The 14558-nt window shown below is 43.7% G+C and overlaps 1 protein-coding gene across 3 annotated transcripts in view; it reads left to right on the forward strand.

Annotated features, from left to right (window-relative positions):
• Window positions 1-1978: 1978 nt before the first annotated feature.
• LOC136826809 (zinc finger CCCH domain-containing protein 10-like) overlaps window positions 1979-14558 on the forward strand; it is a 77782-nt gene continuing 65202 nt past the window's right edge. The window contains exon 1 of one of the 3 annotated variants that reach the window (XM_067084251.1): window positions 1979-1999. The gene's annotated coding sequence lies outside the window, so the exon portion shown is untranslated. Of the gene's footprint in view, window positions 2000-2112; window positions 2424-14558 lie in introns of those variants that run through there. The other 2 variants (XM_067084249.1, XM_067084250.1) reach the window with 2 other exon arrangements.

A 14558-nucleotide genomic window follows, 5' to 3' on the forward strand; every position in this document is an offset into this window, starting at 1 on the left:
ATGGCATTCGCACCTTGCAAGTCGGAAGTTCGGGTAAACACAAACACATCATGACTAACTTAATAAAAAGTATCATATGACTACCTTAAGGAATGATTCAGCTCGTCCTTTTCAGAAATCCTCCATTTATCATATACAGCGATCGAGACCACAGGTTGTGTTTTGAATTCCCATACAAAAATGACACATTTTGAAAAAAATGAACAAAAAAAAAAAATTAATATTAGCTGGCAGAGATGCGGGGTGCTGAGAATCTACCATAAAACGTGTACTCCTTTGCTGAACAGAGGCTGAGCTATCCTCTTGGGAATGAGCAGCAATATCTGTGGAGACTTTGCTTAACTGCTTAAGTTTATCCAGAGTTTTCTTGGGGTTAAACTGTATATAACATTCGTTATTAACATGGTATAAGAATTTGCTTTTGTTCACTTGCTTCAGTCTTTAAAAAATTACGTCCCTTCTTATTTACGTTACTTTAATGATACGTGTCCTGCCATTCTCTGTGCTGGTAGTTTCACATTTATCATAAGATTTTTGGCAGATTATGCATTTCTTTGAATCGCAAGAACCACTTTAGGATGGTGACTGTGATGCCCTTAATTTTTTTCTATGGTGCGCCAGAGTCAGACATTCTTCACTGGAAAAAAATTAGGTTTCCAAAATTTTAAATGAACAATATATGAACACAGAACATACAGTAGAATAAACTGGATTGATTCATTTTTTGCATCTTTATTGCCATCCCTAAGAATACAAATTACGGTATATATCTCCTATGCCTCAGTATGCTGATCCGGTAGCCTATATATTCCTTTTATGTTGATTGCTACACGGGGGTTAAAATAAGTAAACAAGTTTTCCAACTAATTTCAAAAACTTGCCTATAGTGTACCTAACCCGAATGTAAAAACATTAAATGTTCAATCTATTCGCCTATTTTTCACAAATATTTAGATATGAAAAGTCATAGATTTTAGTTTCTCATCAGAAGAGGTAATACTTTGACCTCTTGTGACCTTGGGTATTGACCAATCTTATTTTTCTTTTATCCATTGAATAAATCATTCTTTAAGTTTAATTTTGAGAGGTGAACGAGCTCTGTAGACCATTTTATTGCTGAGCTATTGCAATTTATGTAACCAACACACGTAAAAAAAAGAAGTTATTTTGATTTCATCAAATTCAACGAAAATTCTGATTAACACGATAACGGCGTGGTTTCTGGATGGCTACCCTCGCTAAAAAGGTGTCCCGGTGGACCCTCTAACTAAATCAAGCACGACATTTTCTGGCCCTTTCATGCATGAAAACACCCCTTGGCTCCAGGACAATACCATACGATTCACAACGGCTGATGTACTACAGCTCACTTTTAGTACCATCTCGACTAACTATTCTCAACATTACGCCGCTAAAACGTGTAAATTTTGTTTGTGGTGAATAAAAATAAATATGATGATAAAATCCTTCCTAGTAAATTGGTTAATGATTATTGTTTTAATAAACTTGGGTGGATCTTGACGTATGCAAGACTCGTTCGTGCTTGAGTGCATGACAAGAGAATCATCCGTAGGTAGCCTACAAATCTCGTGTGGTGCCAGGTGATAATGTCTTACACAACGAAAATTGTGTACTGTAGTTTATAACCGAATTAACATGCATTGCCTGTAGTGAATTGGAATCTATTTCGAAATCTGTGTAGGATCATATATAAATAACATCAATTCTATAGTAACCCTTTTTATGCCGTAAATCGGGAAAAACGTAAATTCACAGAAAATCATGCTTTCACACATTCCTTACTGTTTGAGAGCTAATTTCCAAGAAAAATAGGAAGCTATAGTAAAGACAAATTTTCCCAGTTTACTCCCATAAGAATTATGGTTTCCGCCGTGATAGAAGACTTAGTTTCCCCCCGAAAGTGGCCAACTTACTTTTCTGCGTAACGAAACGCGGAAAATGTTTTACATACCGTGAACGCGGATGAAATTTGATATAAGTAGGCATTTTTTTAAAAGATGCTATTGTCATAGTTATAAAGCGTTTTGGTAATAGTGGTATTAATAATTGTAATTATTGTTTTAATAATAATCTCCGATTACCCAAGCTACAAGTCACGTGACATTAGCGTAATCAGCGTCATCTGTAAAAAGGGTGTTCAACTTATCATTTGCTCGGGAAAGGTTGCTAGGTTCATTTTTAACAATTTCGCCATATTGTAAACAAAAGTGGTTGCGTGGTCACGAATTTGAGCGAAATATTGTGAAAGGTAACACGCTCCTCTTAAAGCTTTGGTTGTTTATGAAAGTTGTCCTGCAACTGAATCCAGGAGATAAAAAGAGGCAGTGAGCTATACTGTGACAGACTTCTGTGTTTGCGTTAGGAGACATTCAACAGGAACCAAGGGGAATACTGTAAACAAGGTAGGGGGGAACCTAACCTATTTTAGTTGAGGTCTGGGCTAATTTAGGCCTTACCTGTATTAACGTTGTGTTCTTATGGTCACAGTTTCGTACTTTTGGATGGTGTGCCAAAAGAAGTGAGAGAAAATGACTTGGTCTCAGGCCAGGCCTGGCCTAGTCTGACCAGGGCGTGATCTCTTAGAATGATAAATTAGCCTACCAGGCTAGGCCTGATTTCTCGCAAAATGCATCGAGCTTGGGGTAGTCTAATCAATTTTTCGTGACTGTTTAGTGGGTGACCTATCTTGTTTGTGGGCGAGTGTAGGCTGGAAGGACGGGACAGATTCCACTGATCTAAACATGCTACAACTTTCCTAGTTTGCCCTATCCTGACCTAACCAGACTTTACCTTCCTAACGTCACTTAGGCTATGGCACCGTGCCCTGACCTGGACCCCCCCATTAACACTAAACATCTAAGGAAATGGAATTTGTTTCTTTTCAGAGGCAGTCCTGTCTTTCTGCAAACTACCCCACTATTGGTAGCCTAGGCTAGCTTTAGGCAAATCCACTCAGCCTAACAATTAGTGGGTAGTATGCAGAGTAGGGAGACAGGTAGGCAGTGTTGATTTTAACCCACTACCACAAAAGGGTAGCCTAGGCCACACCATGTGCTTGATGTTTAGTATTACTTGGGGGCTGTCTCAGGGGGCGGGCAAAGTTCTCCTGGCCAGGCCAGTGCACAGCACCTTAAATCAGGTTAGGAAGGTAAGTTATGGTTAGGTTAGAGCACGACGCTTTATGAAAGGTTGTTTTGGTTAGGCTGTAGTCAGTGTCAGACCATGTGTCCCGTTGGAAATTTACCTCTGCCAGTCTTTTTCTGATGTTCAGTGTTACTTTGCAGTGTCCAGGCAGGGGAGGGCCAAAGCTGCCCCCCGTCCTCCCCCAGCCAGGTCAGGGCACAGCACCCAGAGTTAAGTTAAGAAGGCAAGGTTTGATGCCGGCATCCACAGGCTCTAGGCTAATCCTTTTAGATTCAAAGGACTTCTTTCTATTCCCAACCCTTGAGATTTTAGTAAAACTGAAGACTACTGCTGCAGCCTGGTTTCCTCCAATTGCCAACCGTTATATTTACTGCTTTTTGTGTTGTTTTTGTTTGTTTGTATTTATATTTACCATCTTTTGTTTATGTTTTTACTTTCATTCCCAAGGGACTAATGCTAAACAAGGCACCCAGTTTGCACATTAACAGTTATTTACCAAATCAGAGAGGCTTGGGAGCAATCTTCAATTTTACCAAGGTTTTGATGTTGATATTGGACAAAAATGTTCTGCAAACTTTGTTTCCTTTGGACCTTTTCATTTGTTGTTTTCTGTTTATGAACAGACTACAGCAGTATATAGTACTATAGTCGAGCCAAACGAAAGTGGCACGTCAGAGACTGAATGTAATGTGGCGAAATGTAAAGAGTTGGTTCATTTTACCTGGAGAGCGCGGTTTAGAGAAGTCATGAAATCGAAGATGCATTAAGGTCTTAAAGGTGGGAGGGTTCCGTCGGTCATAATCCCAGCTATATTTTCCTTTTCGGCTTTTTTTCCCAGGTGGTCAGTAGAAAAACAAATAGGAACCTTGGAAGAATTATGATCCCAGGTCAATCAGAGCCACACAGGAAGCTCTTTAATACAATTTAAGTGTTTTCTTCCTTGAAAAATACATTTATCCTTAATGTCTTCTGTATAGGATTGTTTCTCCTCTTTAATTGTCATGTATATACATATATTATATATATATATATATATATATATATATATATATATATATAGATATATATATAGTACACATGTGTATACTGTATATACAACCACATAAAACTGCCCATTGACTCGGTATTTGAATACCTTAAAGATGAATTGCATAAACTCTATTTCCAATGAGGAATATTTTAAACAAACGTTTGGTATAGCAATGGGAAACCCACTTTCGCCTGTTCTTTCAAATTTATACATGGAATTTTTCGAATGCCTGTACATCCCCAAGATTTCCTATTCCTGTAACATGGTACTGTATCATACCCAAAGATTTGGATGTAAATACCATATACTGTATATTGGCTCAAACACAAGGGAACCTTTTAATTGTACATGTAGTATTTATTTATATGAAAAGAAAAATAATTTGACATGTGGCTAAGATTTAAATATCAACCCCTCTCAGACAAGAACAAGATTAATTTTTTTTTTTTTCGTCTGACACGCTGAATCACTTAATCCGCAGGTAATAAGCTGGTCAGATTGTTCGCTCGTATCCTCACTGACCGGTCTTTAAGGTCTGATGTCCGAAATCTTTTCATGTCGATACGATGCATTGGACGGAGACCTTCTCTCACGCGCCACTTTCATTTGGCTCGACTATAGTGTTCAGCTTCAGAATTACATCAAACCATCTTATGGTCGACATTTGATTTGCCACAGATGAGTATTGGGACCATACAAAATCTCTCTGTGGACTGCAATGAAATATAGTATCACATGATTAAAATCTGGTATCCAAAATCAATTGCAGATCATCCAGTGTGGTCATGATTCCCCCTATGAATTATATACAGGCAGTCCCCGGGTTACGACGTTCCGAGGTTATGACGCTTTTCAAATATATTGATCAGAAATTATTTCCCAGTTTACGATGCACATTCCGGGGTTACAAAGCTTTCGGTGCTGATCCGACGGAAGAACATGGCTATAAAAGGCAGAATAATCAAAATTTGTGAGCTTTTTTTTTATGAACAGCTCAATAAAAATGCAGTTTACATCATTTTCAATACACCCAAAGCATTACAAGTAAGGTTTTCTTGGGGTTTTTGATGATTTTCTAGGATTTTTCGGCTTACAACGATTTCGGCTTACAACGCAGCGTAGGAACGGAGCCCCAATCGTAAACCGGGGACTGCCTATATTATCATCATAACTGTGCACTTATTATTGTTTCATTCTACAATTAAAGGTATTAGCACCTCTACAAATGATGATTGTTCCGACACAATATACGAACCGTCGGTCCTTTACATTAGGAATTACTTTCAGCGTAGGCTGGAAACAGCCGTTAAACTCTTGAGCAAGGTGGTTAGGCAGTAACTACCATCAGGTAGGCGGGAATACCCGCCTGCCCGGATGTTAACATTCCAGTTTGCTTTCAGCCGTCATGCGTTGCAGACGTGGTTTCGGATCTCCTGCCTGAGTGTCGTTAAGCTCTTATTATCCTGGTGGGATCTTAATGTATTTTGTGTATATATTACGTGTTTGATATTTATTAATACAAACCCACGATTTGTGATAACCTTGCATAGCCATCATTCCCCATTGCTGTGTCTTGGGTTGACAGCCAAGGGCGTATTTAAAGGAGCGTAATCGAGTGGTAATGCTTCTCTCCAGTAGCCCTTTATTTAGATACTGAAGGTGTTCCCCTATACAATCAGAAATATTAGATTGGTACGTAATATCTTTGCTCCCCTACATTGATCGGGATGTAAAAGTTCGCTTCCCTTCTTGGGCTTCCGCCCTCCGTGTACAAGGGTATGAACACTTCCTACTTGTGCTGAGTGTTGTTTTCGTCACCTGCACTTAGAGATTTGCGGGGCGGGGAGCTTTTCTCTCCCCGTAGGTTCTTCCATATCTCTCCTTCAGTAGAGATCTCTCTCCTTCATCCTCTTCGCTCACTCGTCGGGCGAAGACCGCGAGTGGAGGGGGGTGGTCGGGCGACTTCTTGGGTACCTCCTCTTGCTGCATAGGGCAGTAACCCTTGTAGTGAGAGGAGTTTCCCTCTCTGGTCATCTTTGCTTTTTCTTTCAGGTTGACAGTGAGCATCTCAGACACAGCAGTAGTTGGCTGGATATCTTGGGATATCTCGCATGAAGGAGTCCCGACGTCCATTAGTGTTGCTTCAGGATCGACCACAATACCTGGCTGGATGACATAGTTCCACGCCGGTATCGTTCTGACTGTTCCCGCCGATGTGGATCGATCGCTGTCATTGCTGGCCTTCATGTATGCTGTGGCAATGCCTCTGGCATATCTGTGGTCCATCTGCTCCTGCTGTTCCCTGTGTTACGCTCCTGTTAACTCAACAACAGTCTCTGGGTGGCTCTTCCTGGTCTCCTGCCACAGCCATCCTGATCGTTCCTGTTGCTGCTGGTGGCTTTCATGTGACATTCCTGGCCGTTGCAGTAGCTCCTGCCTTTGGAATTGCTTCCGTAGTTCCTGCATTGGCTGTCCTGATCGTGCCTGCTGTTTCTCCTGGTGGTCGTACCCGGGGCCACTTCCATTGTGTTCCTGCCTAGCTGCCCTGGAGGTTACAATGTCCACCATCGTGTAGAAGATGTCGTCGTGAAGGTGAAGGAAGTCGCCTTGTGGACATGACGTTCCTGGCCATTGCAGTAGCTCCTGCCTTCTGGACCCCTGCCGTAGCTCCTGCATCGGCTGTCCTGATCATGCCTGCCGCTTCTCCAGACAGTTGTGCCCTGGGCCGCTTCCGTTGTGTTCCTGCCAGCTACACCAGATGTTACAATGTCCGCCATCCTGTAGAAGATGTCGGCATGAAGGTGAAGGAAGTCGCCCTGCGGAAAGTGACGTTCCTGCCGTTGTAGTAGCTCCTGCCTTCCGAACCGCTGCCGTAGCTCCTGCATCAGCGGCCCTGATCATGCCTGCTGCTTCTGGTGGTTGTGTCCTGGCCGCTTCCATTGTGTTCCTGCCTGACTGCCCTGGAGGTTACCATGTTTCACGTCCACCATCCTGTAGATGTCGGGGTGGAGGTGAAGGAAGTCGCCTTGTAGAACTAGCCGCTGTCTTCTTCATCTTATCTTTGATTTTATCTTCTGCTGCGTCTTCCCTTTCTCTCCCGAGGTCCAAGGGGGTCCCGGGAATCAGATAGACCTCCGTCGGCTGAAGGAGAGGAAGGCTTCTTCTTCCCCTTGATGCCCTTGGACGTCTAGGGACTGCCCCCTTCTGAGGAGGCAGTGGATCTCTCGTTGGCTCTTCCCGACCTTCAGGTTAGGAAACTGATTCGCATACCCCTGGGTTTTGTGTTTCAGGAGCCGCGGGCGCGCAGACCTTGGTTTGAGATCCCGTTCCCAGTCCTAGAGGTTCCACCTCTAAGACGGGGGCTGCTTTGGGCGCTCGTTCATGAGCAGCTCCAAGTGCTCGAGATTCTATGGAATATCGAGTATCCTGATCTGGTCTGGAAAGTATTTCCTTGGCCCAGTTCGGGAGTAGTGCAAAAGAAAGGGCCGAGGCGTCCAGGTGTCTCAGCTCTTCCTGCCAGCACTGCAAGCACTCCAAAGAGATTCCCTCCCGGGAGTCCTGCAGGACGTTTAAGGGACTGACTCTCTTCCGGGAGACAAGTTGCATTCTCCTGTGGGGTCTGGCATTTCAGGGGCCGCGAGAGTGCTGCCTCTCGAGGCCACGCCCTTGTTGCCAGTCTAGGAAGTCTGCGTCTAAGACTGGTTCAGTGCCTGGCTCTTTCAATCTCCTAGGAAACTGAAAGCAGCCGCTCCTGATTTTTGGGAGTCTCATGGGTAGCTCGAATTCTGTGAATCACGAGCGCTGTCTTGACGAGAGGCACAGAATGAAAGAAAGTGCTGAGACACCCAGGTGTCTCGGTGCCTAGACGCCAGGTGTCTCAATACTTCCCGCCAGCTGCTTCAGTTGCTCAGCTGGGTTTCATACTTGTGTCTTGAACCTTAGGGTTTGAGCATGCAGAATAGCAGACACAGAATTCCCCTTTGAACCCTCTTCTCGAGGGGCCTTGGCCTCGGAGTTTAGAGTTCGAGAAACTAGCAATAGTTCATGGCAGACGAGAGTTCCCCCTGTCCAGTTCCCATTTTGTTCGCATGATCGGCTCGGCCCCTGGTCGTGCTTACGAGACTGGCTCGGCTTACTCGCCCCACCCAGCCCTTGGTCGCACTTGCGAGACTGGCTCGGCTGGCCCCGCCTGCATCTCGTCCACCGCATACCTCCCAGTCTGGATCGCTTTTGCGTAATCGGCTCGGCTTGGCCCCACTCAGTTTTTTCCAAATCGGGTTCTCGGCTCTGTTCGAGTGAACTTTTTTGCTCTTCCCAGGAAAGCACTTTGCCACGGCATAAGCGCTGTTCTTCCCTCATGTAGCAGTAATCTCCTATGGTTGATTATCGCTCATGGTCCGCCTCTCCTGCTGGTCTTACTGGCAGGACAGGTAGGGGTACTCTTTCTTCTCACGTGTTCTCTTTTCCTCTCGGTTGTTCCAAGAGGTGCAAGACGGACAGAGAGAGCTCATTGGAGTTCGGCTTCCTTGTATGCTTTGGGTGTCGGTCCCCTGATTGCCTCGTAGTAAAACCAGGTAGCCGAGGAGGGTTTCATGGGATCTGTCAAGGCTTCCTCCAAGGGCAGAGGTACAGAAGTTTCACACTTCGGAAGCAGTGAGGATCTTTCAAGTTGCAATCAGCCTCATTTTTCGGAGAACTTCGCGCCGATTCGTCAGCTCGAGGATCCCCGGGACAGGACCGCAACTCCCCCAATGAATAACCTTCATCACTCACAACCCTTGTAGTTCCCGAGGGGCCAAGAGTGTTGGGGGCTGCCGCGGACCTTGCTTCCGAGAGCATTCTCAACCAGATGAACTCTTTTCTTCGGAGGGGTTCATTCAGGTTGAGATACCAAGCTTCTCCCCTGCCTTGACAGAATACGAATTCTTCTTGCCTCGAAGGGTCTGGCCGGACTGCAGTTCTGTGGACAATTCCGGTGCTAAGAAGAAGGACTGTGTTTCAATTCAGTTTCGTAAGTCCAGAGTTGGCTTGACCCTTAGGAACGAACCTTTCTTGGTTCTGCCTTTCTCTTGCAGAGATTTGCCAGATACCTAGGTAATCAAGGTTCGTACCAGGGCACTGCTTTGTCCTTTGGACAATGGCCGAGACCTTGGGGTCTTAGTCATCTCGACTCGACCTCGAGTTCAAGCCAGCGCCCCCTCAACTCCCAAGAAGTCCCAGGCTTCAATAGAAGATTGCGGAACATAGCCTCTCCTACTCTTCTAGGAAAGTGTGCATAACTGTGTCTCTTTCCACCCTCTTTCCCATAAGGGAGAAGGGAAGAGAGAAAGAAGTATCAACCGGGAAGAAGTTCTGCTACTGCAGATTCCTGGATAAAATGATACTTATCAAGTCTCTGGAGGTGGCAGCGACATTGCGGAGACCTGGGAATGGATTCCTTCAGAAGAAGTATCTATTTAAATCCCTTAAGTCTCGGCAATTCTTTTCATCCCACTTCCTCTCCCGTGCCCCCGATTCGGGAAATGCCAGCCTGGCTAGAGCTAATTGTCTCAGTATCCTGTCATCTTGCAGAAGCTTCCCCTTGGCAGAGAATGGAGGTTTGCTTCCATTCCTCCATCCTTCTTTCCTCTTCAAAGTATGAGGAAGGAATTAGGCCAATGCTTGATTGAAGGAACCTTCGAATATGCTTGCATATTCCCCTCACATCGTGTGTCTACTTACGGATTCACCAATCGAGGAATAGGCACACACCTGTAAGACTTTGTCTTGAAGGTGTGGGACCGAGACAATTAGTACCTTCTCATCACCATCCTGGACTCAAGGCAGCCTTCTGGCCTTCCAAGAATTCAGGATGAGTTTTGCGACACTCACTGGCTCGTTGAACAACAAACCACAGTAGTGGCATTTGTCGACAAACAAGAGGGAATCGTTTTTTTCCTCCTGTTTCATCTGTCGACATTTGCAGGTACTTGACTGTTCTATAGCGCACTCGACATCCCAATTAGCCAGATGCATCCCTGGTGGGCAGGTATTGGCAGGTGAGCTTGGCCTCGGGTTTGTGTGATCAGTCCTGTCTTACAACAGGAAACAAGGGGGAACACATTCTTTCGCCCTCTGCGAAGTAGTGAGGATCTTCTCCTCTAGGCAAGACGGAACCAGATGAAAATCGTAACCAGATTCGTCCAAGACAGACTGAACATCCTGGCAGACCAGCTGAGGAGACGCTTTTAGATCATTCCCACAGAGTGGACTCTAGATCCACTCATTTACGTAGACCTGTGGAAGCTGTGGGGGAAACTGATGCTGGATCTCTTGGCGACTTCTGAGAACCCTTGTCTACTGTTATTTTACTCACCAGTCCCAGACCCCTTGGCATGGGCGATGGATGCCATGTTGCAGGACTGGTCTAACAAAGATCTGTATGCCTTCCCTCCATTCGGGATGATCAGAGAAGTCCTGAACAAGTTCCGATCCCACCAGACTGCATTGATGACGCTAATAGCCCCATTTTGGCCTCTTAAGAGAGTGGTTCCCAGATCTCATGGAACTTCTGGTAGACTTTCCCAGGCTTCTACCACTAGAACACAGGCTACTCAGACAACCCCATTTCAGACAGTTTCATTGAGGGTTGTCAAATCTAGCTCTGACAGGTTACAGACTCAAGAAATTACTCAAAGCTAAGGGATTTTCAAGGGCGGTTGCAGATTCTGTTGCGAAGTGAAGATGCCAGTCGTCTGCCAATGTCTACCAAAACAAGTGGTCTATCTTCCACACTTCGTGCAAAAGTACAGTGAACCCCCCGTATTCGTGGGGGATGGGTACCGCACCCCCCCGTGAATAGCTAAAGTCCGCGAATACATAAAACCCCTCTAAAAACACTTAGAACTGCCCATTTTGATAGTTTAAACACAAGAAAAACCCTGTAAAAATGCTTATACCTGAGTATTTTAATAGTTTTATCACAAAAAGTGCATTTATTCATGAAAATTATTTAAAAATACAGTAATTAGTGAAAATTTCTCAGTGAAAAATACCGCGAATGGGTGAATTTTCTGCAAATAATGGGTAGAAATGTTCCATAGAGAAACCCGCGAATGTGTGAGTCTGCGAATTGTGAGAACGCGAATTTGGGGGGTTTACTGTAATGGCATCTCGTCTTCTAAGACGTCTTTAACAGGACTTGCAGATTTTCTGTTATTCCTGAGGTTCACCAGAGGTTTGTCCGCCTCCACAATTAAAGGTTATAGGTCCATGCTTAGCTCTGTTTTCCAGCATAGAGGCCTGGACCTTACTGCTAACTAGGATATATCCGATCTTATTAGATCTTGTGGCACTATTAGCAAAGGATTATGGAACTAGTATCTTGGAACATGGCTATCTAGCCATTTTCGGACCGCTTAACTCCACGTCCCCTAGGAATCTTACTAAGAAGACCCTTCCTGGTTTCCCTAGCCACTGCTAAAAGGGTGAGTGAAATACATGCAATTGACATAAGAGTCGGATTCGCTCAAGGCGATGCAGTCTGCAATTATACCCTGGGATTTCTTGCAAAGAATGAGATTCCATCAAAACCCTTGCCTCGTTTTTTAACATCAAGAACCTAGTGCAAGTGTTAGGTTCGGAGGATGATGAGAGAGTTCTTTGTCCTGTGAGGGCTTTAAAATATTACCTACACAGGACTGAGAAGATATGAGGACCTGCCAGTAACTTGTGGTGCTCAGTCAAAAGACCCCTCTCGGCCCCTTACGAAGAATGTCCTGTCTTTCTTTTTAAAGGACCTCATTCATGAAGCTCATTCTCATATTGGAGAAGAACTGTCCCGTTTTAAAGTCAGAGCTCACGATATTAGAGCTGTAGCTACGTTGTTAGCTTTTAAGCACAATCTCTCTCTCTCTCTCTCTCTCTCTTTCTTCCACTCTCCAAGCTACGTATTGGAAATGCAAGTCAGTGGTTTCGTCCCATTACTTAAAGCAAGTGGAAATGATTTTTAATAATTGCAGTACCCTAGGCCCATTGTCATTGGCTGTCATGGTGTTGAGGGAGTAAGTGTAGGAAGTATCCCTTCCATCCTGAGTCTCTTCACCTTGACATGGGTGTTGAGTCTTTGAGGAGCCTGGGGTTACTGTGTACTTGGATACCCATAAGTTTTTAGCAGAGGGGTGGTGGTGTTTTTTTTTTTAATTTTTATGGTGTAGGTAATACAGTAAACCCCCGTATTCACGTTCTCAGGATTCGATGACTCAAGTATTCGCAGATTCCTCTGTGGAACGTGTCTACCCAGTATTTGTGGAAAAATCACCCATTTGCAGTATTTTTCACTAAGAAATATTCACTAATTACTGTTTTCATATTTTCATGACTAAATGTACTTTTTGTGATAAAACCATTAAAATACTCAGGTATATCATTTTTAGAGGGTTTTTCTTGTGTTTAAACTATCAAAATAGGCAGTTCTAAGTGTTTTTCGAGGGGTTGTAAGTATTCACGGATTTTAGCTATTCGTGGGGGGGTGCGGTATGCTTCCCCCACAAATACGGGGGGTTTACTGTAGTGTTGTTTTTGGTCTGGTTGTTTTTTGTGATGGTACTGCGCCCAGGGCAGGGGCAAATTTTCATGCTTTATTAGCGATCGGAAAGGTCCTTCGCTAAGTTAAAGCTCCCACTTATGTAGCAGGCACCCCACGGCTATACCTCCATGCCGCTACAGGGTAAGATGAGTGCCACCCAGAGGCAGTATCTTCCTGCAGCAGCTCTTACCAGGTAAGGAAACAAGCATTGTATGAATGCTGGCAATTTTCTCTCCATGCTCAAATTCAGTTCATATACTAATGTTTTGGGATAGTGGTTATCAATGCATCCCACCTCCTATCAGTGTGAGAATCAGCCATGTAATTGCTTGGTATTTTACTTCTATAAAAATGTAATTTTTATGATAAAGTTGTATAAATAGCCTACTTACCAAGTAATTACAGAATTGAAGCCCACCCTCCTCCCCTCACATGGACATAAAGGCACAAACAAATTGAGGTTCTTTGCCAAGTTGTTCCTCTCTTGGAAAGAGAGGAACAAAACAAGAATCACTACCACAAGTTTTCAAATTTTACCTGCTTTACTAGTTAGAAACTAGGTCTATGTAATTACTTGGTAAGTGTATATAAAACTTTATTTTATTGTAAAAATGTCATTTTGTTGAATATTGAAAAAAGACTACGTCATCTTAAGCTTTTCAGTAGTAGAATAAGTGATCTTACAAGAGGCAAGAGTTGCACCATAATTAGTGTGCTTTTAACAACAGAAAGTGAAAGTGTGTTCTGTACTAACTGCAAATAACAATGATTTGTCAAAGTCAGAGGATGAGAACAAATTGGACAAACTTCTCAAAATGGCATCCATCTCACTGCAAATAAAGTAATAGTCCACTATCCAAATATCAAGAAAAGAAGCTCATTCCAGAGAAGCCAACAACCTCTTAACCTTTGCTAAATTCTCTGGGTTATCTGAAACAACTGTGATGAGTCTAATTATCAAACTGAACACCTACAGTACTCCTGCTAGTTAGCAGCAACAAGCATCTCCTTCAAGGAACCTTCCCTGAAGCCCTCCTCTGTTGGATTCAAAGCCACTGTGCATCAGGGCATGCCTAAGGAGACCTTCCTAGCCAAGGTTTCCATACCAGGGCCACCTGACATGCATGTGTGGAACAGTTTGCCTATGCATTATACTGTCTAGAGATGGCATTTGTCAAAGGGGAAAGTTTGCAGAGTTTTCAAGGGTTTATCTGCCCCAGCCTTAGAGCCTTTGCCCTGTATCCTCTCCTCTAAGAACAAGAGGATGGTGCTCTTACAGGCACTAAATACATTTATTAAAGTTAGAAAGATAACATGGTCTAAAACAGGTAAAATCAATTAAGAAAGAGCAAAGACTGGTCAAGATCTGGGGAGCAGTTTTAACAGGTCTGTTCAGACTGGCAGACGGAATATTGAGGATAGGGTATACTTTTCCCCATCTTTAATACATATCCTTTCTTCAGAGTATTCATCATTAAAGTTTTCCTTTCATGTTATCATGATTTTCACGGAACATAGAAAAATATTCAGGATTCCAAATTATATAGTTCTAAACTGAATTTTGCAGTTATGGATATTTAAGGTGTAAATGAAGTCGGTACGGGTCTCAACAAACTACAGTATTAGTACAAGACATGTCCAGTATTCAAGGAACACCTGACAACCCTAGCATCACTAATACAGCATGGAAGACCATTCCATAGTCGTACAGTGACAGAGATGGAAGACATCCAGTATTGAAGAGTGTGGCAATGTGGTACCTCAGGAGAAAGTGAATCCTGCTCTGCAAAACATCTA

The sequence above is a fragment of the Macrobrachium rosenbergii genome, chromosome 41 (assembly GCF_040412425.1).
Source record: "Macrobrachium rosenbergii isolate ZJJX-2024 chromosome 41, ASM4041242v1, whole genome shotgun sequence".
NCBI lineage: Eukaryota > Metazoa > Arthropoda > Malacostraca > Decapoda > Palaemonidae > Macrobrachium > Macrobrachium rosenbergii.